This window comes from Nyctereutes procyonoides, unplaced genomic scaffold (genome assembly GCF_905146905.1).
Source record: "Nyctereutes procyonoides isolate TBG_1078 unplaced genomic scaffold, NYPRO_anot_genome, whole genome shotgun sequence".
Taxonomy (NCBI): domain Eukaryota; kingdom Metazoa; phylum Chordata; class Mammalia; order Carnivora; family Canidae; genus Nyctereutes; species Nyctereutes procyonoides.
This window is the reverse complement of record NW_026575042.1, coordinates 27,634,249-27,645,470: the sequence shown is the minus strand read 5'-3', so window position 1 is coordinate 27,645,470 and position 11,222 is coordinate 27,634,249. Positions and strand designations below refer to the sequence as shown.

The 11,222-nt window shown below is 44.0% G+C and overlaps 1 long non-coding RNA gene across 1 annotated transcript; it reads right to left on the bottom strand.

Moving 5' to 3' along the window:
• Nucleotides 1-1,192: 1,192 nt before the first annotated feature.
• On the bottom strand, nt 1,193-10,280 carry LOC129507003 (uncharacterized). The gene is made up of 3 exons (XR_008663910.1): nt 10,190-10,280; nt 9,547-9,699; nt 1,193-1,449 (listed from the first exon to the last, which is right to left on the bottom strand). It is a non-coding gene; the product is annotated as an uncharacterized LOC129507003 (long non-coding RNA).
• Nucleotides 10,281-11,222: the final 942 nt, after the last annotated feature.

Here is an 11,222-nt window from a genome sequence, read left to right as displayed (position 1 = left end):
CACATCCCTCACTGGCTTTTTTCTCCTCTTACCCTTCCCGCTCCCTCCCAAGAAGGCCACCTGGACCCAAGACCCAAGTCTCTCTAAGGTTTGGTTTTGCAGAAAACCTAAACTAAGACTTGCATGGAGGAGCAGGTTGGGAGTTTGTTTTTCTTTAACACAAAGAAAAAGGGGCTCCTTTGTTTGATAAATAACAAAAAGGGAAGCTGCCACTATTGGGAAGGGGACCATCCTGGAAGCTGAGAAGTGGAACTCATTTCTAACCACTGGTAACAAAGTTAGCTAAGCCTTCAAGCTGACTGCTAATATAGGCCAGGATCTGTTGGTGGCTGGGGGAGAAGCAGTCTGGCTGATTCTGGGTGTGGAAGTATTTCTTCTTCCCCCATCACAGTGCTGGGGGCTGGAGGCAGAATGTATGAATGGGAAAAGGCTGTGGGTTGAGACAGAGACAAATATCCAAAGCAGAGAATGGAGGCCTGGGAAGCTGGAATCAAGGCTCCAGAGTCAGAGAACAAAGAAGGTGAAGCAGATTTGTGAAGTGAAGGTGGTCTAGATTAATTGCAGGGACCAAGGGTAAAAGGTTCTATCCCATCCCAGTATTTGTGTGAGATGCCACCAGGGGCCTAGTAATCCGATGGCTATAAGAACACCTTCCCTGGCTGTGGGTCTTTCTGTATGGGAGGAAAAGAAAAGGAAATGAAAGAGGAGACAGGGATGAAAAGCAGTTGGGCCCAACAGATGCCCGGATCCCAAGGGCATGATTTTAACCGACAGGTAAGGAAGAGTAAAAGAAAAGGTTTCGGTGAGCAAAGGGGATTTCCAAGAACAATCAACAAGAACTGAGAACTCAGTCACCTGCCTTCCTTCCTGCTGATTTTATAAGGTTGCTTTTTCATTTGGATATGTGGGTCTACTGAGACAATGTAGGGTTTCTGAGGAGAGAAATAGTTTTCCAGGTGTTACAGCTGGGCAATTTTAGTTCCACAAGAAGGCTGGGTGGTCAGCTACAAGTGTGAAAGTGGAATAAATCAGATTCTCTGTAATAGAGACAGCAGATCAGAACACATTGATGCATCTGCAGAATAAGAATTTTGACCGTACTTGAGATGGCTGTATTATCCCAAAGTGGACAGCCTCTATCCTACCCCCAATCAAACCCACCCACACAAGCCCACCTGAGACTCTCCCAAACTGTAGGTCTTCATCTGTGCCGCCAGAATTCTAGATGGCTGCTGGTAGCTGTAATTCAATAATTATCATTACCAGACAGACCTCTTACTGTAGATCATCCCAGCTGTTCCTTTGTGAGGGTAGGACACAGTTTCCTGATAAAGGTCGTAACCTTTCATCTCAACTAAATTCTTGTTTTGATTCCTGGTCTCGAGTGGCTCTGCAGTGCTAATTTCCAACACAGCTGTATGTGGACCATGGGGACTTAGTCACCAGGACCTAAAAATGAAACCCATTGAGTGAGTATATTAAAAAAAATTCCTCAGGATCATATGAAAAATTAATTTATAAAAAAGTGAGGAGCACTGAAATCAGTGTGCTTTCACAGAACAATTCAACAATTCAACCTTTACATGTTTTTTTTTTTTTTAATTAGCAGTGGATGTTTCCATAAAACCGTTCCCTCTTTACAACTCATATGAGGTCTTTGGATTATCATCAACAGCTGAGTGCCTCTAGGCCTTTGCTGTCCACCTGTGGCTCCTGAGTACTTGTGCTGGATTGAGATGGGCTGTGAGAGACCCACATCAGCTTTTGAGGATTTAGCATAAAAAATAAATGTAAAACATCTCATTAGTAAATTCTTTATATCGATTACATGCTGTAATGATAATATTTTGACATACTGAGTTAAAGAAAATATTTAAACTGATTTCACCTGTTTCTTTTTACATTTTAATGTGTCTCCTAGAAAACTCTTAGAAGTCCAGGTGTGTGGCTCCCACTGTATTTCTATTGGATGGTCCTGCTCTAGCCTGTCTGGTGGGGGCAGGTGGGGGGTGTGGCTGGAGGACAGTCTCTTAGAGGGGGGGGTCAGGAGGCTGCGCTTGAAGTTCCTTTGCAAAGCAAATTCAGTTTTGCCCTACATCCCCTACATTGTGTGTTTGGGGAGGTTTATTTGGGGGACTCTTGGAGGTTATTTGTGAGGGAAGGGGCTTTTCTATCCCACAGTCACCAGAAATTGTTTGGCTGACATTTCCTTGCATTTTAGAAACATGTGGCAGTGTATCGAACAGTTTTATTATATGATTTGCATATCATAAAACTCATAATTTGAGGAGTTTAACCACACTATCACCATAATCCAATTTTAAGACAATTCCATCACCCTGAAAATTTTTCTCATGCCCATTTCCATTCAATCCCTAGTCCCAGCCACACTAGGTAACCATTGATCTGCTTTCTCTCGATGTAGTTTTGACGTTTTGGGTTTTTTTTTTTAATTTCATATAAATGGTATCATATAATAGGTGGTCTTGTGTGTCTGGCTTCCCTAGCATATAGTTTTTGAAGCTCATTCATGTTCACAGTGCTTCTCTTACTAACTTCCCTCCCCTCTTTTTTTGCCTACTTTTAGAGGAAACAAATGGGTGGCAGAAAATCTGGGGGAAATTCCTCTGTAACTGATCCTGGAAAAGTTGCCAAGGATAAGAAAAAGCACGCTAAAAATTTCATGTCACACTGGGATTTGATTATGGGACTCTGCAGATCTCTCTTCTGTTTTTAAAAAGAAGATTGACTGTATTGGCAAAACAATATTCATTTCCCCATTTTACCTTCCTGTTCTTGTCTGTAAACTTACATAACTTACATATCCTTGTACTCGTAGTGTAGATAAAGATGTGGCATTCTATATTTTCTTTACCATCAAATACATTTTCTAAATGATGATGACAGATTTATTCTCCAGAATCCACACTCTCTCACCTGGAAACTGAGCAGATGTAACTGATTTTCATGGAAGTTAACACTCTGACAGTCATTCATGTATTCAAAGAAGTGCAAGCTCTCGTGGTGCTACTTATACTGAAATCTAACCAGATGAATCTAACAGCCCACGGTCCTAAGATTTTGCAGTGCAAGTCACGGTGTTTGTTTAACAGACAACAGCTAAAGAGAAACACTCCAGAACTGTTTTCTTGGCTAATAAGCAGGTACCAAAATAATGTATATCTTCTGACACTGCCCCCCCGTCAAATCACTGAAAAGTTTACCCGTGATAATATGTGGACTTGGAAGAGTGGGTGGTGAGAATTTCTGATAAACACACCCTTAAAGACTGAATCACACACAAGCTGCTACAGGAACCACCCGTGAAAATCACAGACTGTGACAAGTGTGGGGGAGGGGGGTAGAAGTTGAAAGTCTAGGCTGAGGTTAAATCCCTTTCAATCACATTTTTAATCAGATAAAGTAAAAATGAAACTGTTTCACGTCTTCTTTTGCTTACTGTGGCAGGTGTGTTTAGCTCACCCATTCAACTGAGGCAGACGTTGTTAGAAGACAATCCAGCACAGTGGCTTCCTCCCTCAGGCACCTCTGTGTCTATGCTTGCAGGCTTTTTCTGCCCCGGCAGCATGCTGGGCCCACAGTCAAGACGGGCCAGGAGGGCTGGGGAGTGGCACCCCCAGGACAACCCTCAGGAGATGAGGATAAATCCACCAGCCCCCTCAGCCCTGCTGGGACAGTTGGAGATGTGTTCTACACAGCCTCTCAGAGGGGCCCCTGCGGCAGGATTGAGGCCCTGCGGCCTCCAAGGTAACCTATGCTGTTGGATTTTCTCCCTTCCCCTGCTCACTTCCCCACTTTCTCGCTCTGCTTCCCAAGATCACTTCCAAATATACTACTTGCCTCAAATCCTTTACCTCAGAGTCCACTTTTGAGGGGGAGTCCAACTAAAACATCTACTAAAATTTTGGGTAAGCATAGACGTCAAAGGGATTCTATTACTATTTTTAGCAGAATTTTCTGGGTCATCTTTAAGAAGACCCAGGGAAAAGTAACCGAAATAATGAAAGTTGTACCAAATACTGGGTTACTTCTCTAGTATCACCTGAGGTTATCGTGTCTCTCAAGCGATACTATAAACACACTGTAGTCTGGACCCACGCAGACAGGGAACTGGATACTGTGCTAACACTTCATGCACATTAGCTGCTTTCATTTTCACAACAACCCCATGATATAAGTACTGTTATTGTCCTTTTACAGAGAAGGAAACTGGGAGATTCAAGTAATTTGGTCCAAGTAACACAGCTAGAAAAGATGGAGTCGGAATTCCAGCCCAGGCAGCCTGGTTCCAGATTCCCCACAGAATAGCTACTGACATGGCCCTGAGTATATGAGAGGTGTTTGACAAATTCTTGCTCGAAAATAAATAAAATCTTTTTTAAATGGGGGGGGGAGGCTGGGTTGTTCCAACAACCTGGGTTGTTCAGTCCATTGAGTGCCCGACTCTTGATTTCAGCTCAGGCTGTGATCTCAGGGTCATGAGATCCAGCCCCATGTAGGGCTCTGCACTCGACACAGAGTCTGCTTGTCTCTCTCTCTCTCTCTCTCTCTCTCTCTCTCTCTCTCTCTCTCTCTCACACACACACACACACACACACACACACAAATAAAGTTTAAAAATCTTAAAAAAAACAAAAACAAAAACGCATGCTTGATCAGAGAATTACCACATGTAGAGAAAGGAAAGAAAATGGTCTACTAATATCTTCAAATGTTTGAAGGCTTTGATCTATAAACCTCTGTGGTGGTTTGGTGAAGTCCATGGAGTCTTTCCCAGAAAAATTTTTTGTAAGTACATAAAACACAGAGGACTACAGAGATGAAATCAATTATACTGAAATGCATTTGTCAAAATGCTACCCCAAATTGTGATATGGCAATCTATGCAAACCTAAAACATAGGTTTGATAATATTTCTCACCAATTCTGAACTTCTCAGTGCCTGCCCTCCATTGTCCCCCAAATAAAATCTAGGACACCAGGATGGCATTCAAGTCCTATGTGATCTGAATCTAGTAATTTCCCATACTTAATGGGTGGTGCCTCCCAAGTTCCTTACACTCAGCCACAGAGAATTCTCTGCTTCCCCAAAGCACCCTTGCACTTCCAGGGACTCCCTGTTTCTTCTCTTGGGAATGAGTGACAGCCTGAAGGCCGAGTCCTTCTCCCTCAGCTTCTTTGCAAAGTCTTCCATGATAGCCCCTCTCCCAGGTGAAATGAACCATCACTCCCCCTCTGAGTGCCCATTACTCTTTCCACATGCCTCCACTCTAGCAGAGTGAACACTTTATGATTATTGTGGACATATTTTAAGGCCTATGACATGAACACTATCTTATTAATCCTAGGCAGTGCCGGGCAGCATATCTAGGCCAAGACGAGAGTTCAGTGAACGTTGGCTAAGACTGATTTGAGGATGGGACATGGGTAGTTCACTTGACACAAGTCTGAGACTTGTATGGAGTACCTCAGTATTCCCCACCAAAGATCATGGATATTTGGGAGTCTGGGAACAAAGTTTGAAGCGGCCCACTGAAATCATGAAATTTCCTCAAGGACTTGTATTATCTTAAAATTTCATGTAAAACTGGCTCTCTCTTGCATAATACATTAACATTTGTTATCAAGGCTTAAGTAAAAATAGCTCAAATTTTTAAGTTAAGTAGACATTCCTAAAGAAATCTGGCTTCTCTCTCATGTGGCTTCTTATACTCTCCGGCCTGCCAATGAACCTATGGGTACAGATACCAAGGTGGAGAGGCAGGGAGCTAGAAGGCTCCTTTTCCTGACCCCATAGGTGAGGGCACCATCAGACTGATTTGGCCTGGAAGTTCCAGAAGCCTCCACCCCACACCCCACTCCCCATTCCCCCAGGCAGCTGGATGCTAAGTACATGGCATGAGGCGCACCTTGCCTCCCAGCAAACATTTCAGAGGAGTAATTATTCAGCCACCTATCCGGTTTCTAATCTTTCTCCAGCGCCTTTTAGGGATGACTCGTTCTGTGAAGTGGAACATTTTGTTGAGTTTTTCCAGGATGTCCCTTTCTTTGCATTTGTTATTGTTTTCGGGATTCTTTTGTTGCCGGTGTGATTTTATCATATGTGACCTGTGACCTCCTTTCTTCCTTTATGGGGCACACGTTTCTTTGACTGAGGAGAGCCTGAACATGTCTCCAAGTTCTTCCTTTCTATTTAAGTCTGATCTATGTCTTTAAACCATGGAGTGGAGAAAGCATGGACATTTGAGTCAGGCAGAACTGGTTTCAACTTTAGTTCTGCAACTCCCTGACCTAACAGCATGCATATGGTAAAACCTGGTGCAGAGTAAATATTCAACAAATGTGAATTTTCATTTCCTTCCTTTTACTAGAGAGAGACGGTATCTTGTTCTGTGTTCTGAAAACCTGGCTGGTGTTGGTGCCTCATAAAGAACCAGTTGCAATAAAATCCAAGAGCTTAAAATTAGCATCATTCTTTGCTAGAAGCAAAATTAGCTTAAAATGAACTGTGCTTAAAACAAGTCATGGTGGTGGGGCGCCTGGCTGCCTCAGTTGGAAGAGCGTGTGACTCTTGGTCTTGGGATTGTGAGTTCTAGCCTCAATAGGGGATAGAGGTTATTAAAAAAAATAAACTTTAAAATAATAATAACGATAAGAAGTCATGGTGGGTGTGGTACAGATGACCACTCCCTGTGGGGGTTGGGGTCTCCACCTTTGGCTTACCCAGCATGGAGATTTGACAGATGTCTATTGACTGAGTGAGTGAATAAATAGACAAAGGAATGAGTGAACACATCCCTCCAGGATGATGGATTTGAGATGAATAACTAAATTAGGTCAAAGTAACTCAATAATTTATAATATGTGAAAGAGGTCCACCGCATGGGGATGGGGGTGCATGAGAGGGTGACAAATCCTCCAGGCATTCAAGCATGCCTGAGCAGGTGGGCTCAGGAGGCGACTGGCTTACAGGGATTCATTGTTAGGGTGGTCAGGAGTTCCCAGGGAAGGCATGAGGAGGGGGTGCCCTCTGATGACTGCTGTCTGAGCATAAATACATATGGGTTTTTTTCTGGCACATAATTGCTGTGTTTCTGGGTTGTGGCAGCGGGTTGTGACTGCAGGGCTATCTTGGAGGAAGGACCTCAGATGACTAAGCTCAGCTTTGCATCACCAGCTGTTTTCCTGCCTTGGCTGCCTCTGGCCTCAGCAAAAGCCTCCTGCCTGTCTCCTGTCCCCAACGTCGTCCTGGCACAGTTCTCACAGCCTGGCCACGGCCACGGTGACCTCTCCAGATCAGATCATAGGAACCTCCCTCCTTAATACTTCCCATTCCTATTTCCATTGGAAAAAAACGTCCCAGCCCCTGTGTGCACAGCCTGTGTCGACCCCTCAGATGCCCGCCCTCACCGTATGCAGCCACTTGAGGCTTCCATGCTCCATGGTTTGCCAAGTCCATGGACACCTCAGCAAGGGCCTTTCCATTTGCCCTTCCCTCCGTCTGGAAAGCTCCTTCTGCTCTCCACAGGCTGGCTTTTCTTCCTGCTCAGCTCTCCGATCTTCCCATTCTCTGTGTCCTTCCCAGACTTTCTGAGTTAAGTAGCTCTCTCCTGTCCTCCCTACTTCTCTATATGCTTATTTTCTCCATGTCACTTAGGACTACCTAAAATCATCTTGTTAGTTTATCTTTTAGGGCTGTTTTTTTTCCACCCATTTTCTCTTCTCCTAATAGAATGTAGGGCTTAGGGGTTCAGATCTATCTGTCCCCAGCACAAAGTGGCCATAATAGGTGCTCAATAATTATTTGTTAGATGAATAAATAAATGAAATCCATTCCATGGAGAATAAACAAGATCACGTAGCACAATCTCTGCCAACTTCTCACCATTGTTTGCTAGAAAGGGGGGTGGCAACATTGCTACAAGGAGGAGAGAGAAGTGTCTAGAGGAGGGAGCTTACAGGCTGCCACAGTGCTCTCCCAGGAACCCAACCTCTGAGTGACAATGACCCTGCACAACACAATTGTTCCCAGCAGTTCTTTAGGAATCCTTGAAACCTTAGTAACCCTGAAGAGCTGCAAATCTGGAAGCTGTTGATGACCCCAAGGCTCCACAATCCTGCTACAACACCGAGAAAATGGATTTGTTTGGTCACTGTCATCACAGCTGACATGTGACATGCATCATCACAGCTGAACACTGGTTTGGATTCCTGTCCTAGTCAGTCCCCTTGGGTCAGAGTAATGATGTTGCTCAGGAATAGTTCAGCAGCAGCGAAATGGACTCTGGGTATCTAATCAAAATGGGGATTTACTAAAAACTATGAGAGGCTCATGGTTCCAGAAGGAGGGACTGGCATGATTAAGTCAAGGAAGTAAGGAAATGCAAGGCAAAGCAGGTGAGCCACAGGGCACAGGGCACTGGAACGCAAGCCAGCAACAGTGCGGGGGCAGGAAGCCCATCCCGTTTCCCAGGCACAGGAGGTGGGCCCCTGCCTTCTCTCTTCCGCTCCTCTCAGGGTTGAGAAAGGGCAAACTTGTCTGAGGCAGGATATCCACAGATGAAGAAAGCGGTGTACTTTCCCCTGCCAGCTCTGCCTGTTGAAAAATGAAGAGGTGACGACAACACCTCCGTCATTCACCTCCAAATGACACGATTAAGCCTCGGCCTTGCCAGGACTACAGGGCAAAGTGGCCCCAGCAAGTCTGGGCTAGGCCTGAACTGGCAACAAAGCATGTGTCACTAAGTCACATGCCTGCGGGGACCGGGGCTCAGGGAGACATGTAAAGCCAGCCAGGTGAGCGACAATATGGAGAGATGATGCCTCTGCCAAGTGGAGATCAAGCGCCCCCAAGGCATCCCACCCTGAGTGTGTTTGTGGTATGTTATGGTGGTTTTTCTCTGTAACGTAGTGACGGAACAGATTCATTGGTGGCTTTCCTAATTTCGAATCAACCTCTAGTCATGTGTGAGGCAGCTTGTGAGGGACAACTGTTTAATTTTCAGGGTTTTCAAGTTTTATCATTACTGAATATTATTTTTAATCCTAGATGAGATTGGTCTGTAGCTCTTTTCTATTTGGAGGGTATGTTCTTTGTCACCTTTCATGTTTCTCTATGGCCCAGGTTAAATCTCTGATTATTAATCATATGAGGAGTATTTTAAAATGCAGATACCCAAGCCATGGACCTGATCAATTAAATCAATTTCTGGTGAGGAGATTCAAATACCAGTATTTCTAAAAACTCCTCAAATAATTCCCATGTTCAAACAAGGTTGAGAAACACTGCCCTGGCCTAGTGCTTCTTAAATGACACAGAGCTTCATTTAGTAGATCTCCGTGGGGGATTGACACTCTACATTTCCAATGAGCTGCCAGTGATGCTGATGCTGCTAGGCCATAGACCACGCTTCATGTAGCCAAGATTTTGAATCACATTGTGATTATCTGTGTTTCAAAGGTTAGATAAGATTCAGCTATGCGGCCATTTCATCCAAATGTCTTTTCAACATCAAATCTTATTACCTGGGTTCCCTGGGTGGCGCAGCGGTTTAGCACCTGCCTTTGGCCCAGGGCGCGATCCTGGAGACCCGGGATCGAATCCCACGTCGGGCTCCCGGTGTATGGAGCCTGCTTCTCCCTCTGCCTGTGTCTCTGCCTCTCTCTCTGTGTGTGTGACTATCATAAATTAAAAAAAAAATTTCATTACCTTTCTAATCTCTTCTATAGTTATTTATTTACTTATATCTCCCACTTTTTCCTGTGTCATTTTTGGTATTTTGCATTTTTCAAGAAATCTATTTTTTCTGTTTTCAAATTTACTGCCACACCCTTACATTTAATAGCCCCCTATTATTTTAAGCTCTTCTGTATCTGTAATTACAACAATTCAGATTCAAAAGTTTAAAAAATATTAAGCCGATCAACCCAACACCTGTGCCTGACTGATCTTTGGCCCTCCAATTTGAGATCCTGCCAAAGAACTCCAATTACTCCATCATTTCTCTGGCTTTTAAGTTGTTGCTGACTCTAGAAGATTCCATTAAAATAGTTACTGAAGAGGTAATCTCAGAATCAATTCCAGAACTAGTTATAGTTAACAACCTTGAAATTCAATCACTTTATATTAAGATGGGGAAAATGAGGCCCATGAAGGTGTATGACTTACCTACTTGTAGTGGAAAGATTAAAATTAAAACCCAGGATGTCCAGGAACCCAGTTGGGGATAGGAGATACATCACCACTGCATCCTTAGCTTGGTTCCTACAATTCAACAATTCAAGAGCAGTCACCAAATGTGAATGATATATAATGCTTGGTGTTTATCTGGCAAAGCCTTTGATATTCAGACCACTTTTGTCACGTTCACACCATTCTATGGTCCTGAAGAGAAAGTGATGTTATTAAGGAACAAATGCCTGGGGCACCTGGGTGGCTCAGTTGGTTAAGCATCTACCTTCAGCTCAGGTCATGATCCTAGAGTCCTGGGATCAAGCCCCAAATTAGGGTCCCTGCTCAAGCAGGGGGTCTGCTTCTCCCTCTCCTGTCCACTCCCGTGCTCTCTCTCTCACTCTACTCTCTCTCCAATAAATAAAAAACTTTAAAAAAGAAAAGAAACCAATGACTAGAACTGTTTGTGGGAACATAGCATGGTACAGCCTCTGTGGAAAATGGTATGCTGATTTCTCAAAGAATTTGAAAATATAACTGTAATATTATTCAGCAATTCCACTTCTGGGTATATATCTAAAATACATGAAAGTAGAGTCTCAAAGAGATACTGCATGTCCATGTGCATAGTAGCGTTATTCCCAAACAGCCAAAATGTGGAAGCAGCCCAAGTATCCACTGACACATGAATGGATAAGCAAAATGTGATATGTACATACAATGGAATATTATTCAGCCTTAACAAGGAAGGAAATTCTGACATATGTGCCACCCAAAGGCAAAGGGGATGATTTTGTCCCAGAGCCCATGAGTAGGAACTGTTGCCACCCATTCATCTGAAGTATTGCTGCTGTTAAAACTGTCTCTCCCACTGAGCAGAAAGCCAAAGCCCACCTGCTCATGTCTTTGAAACTGCTATCAAAGCTGCTGAAGGCCTCAGTTACCCTAGCCACCACTGTTGCCCTCACCCCAGGACCCCACCAGTGCACAGCCTGCATCCACCTACTGCAGCTGCTGTGAATGCCACAAT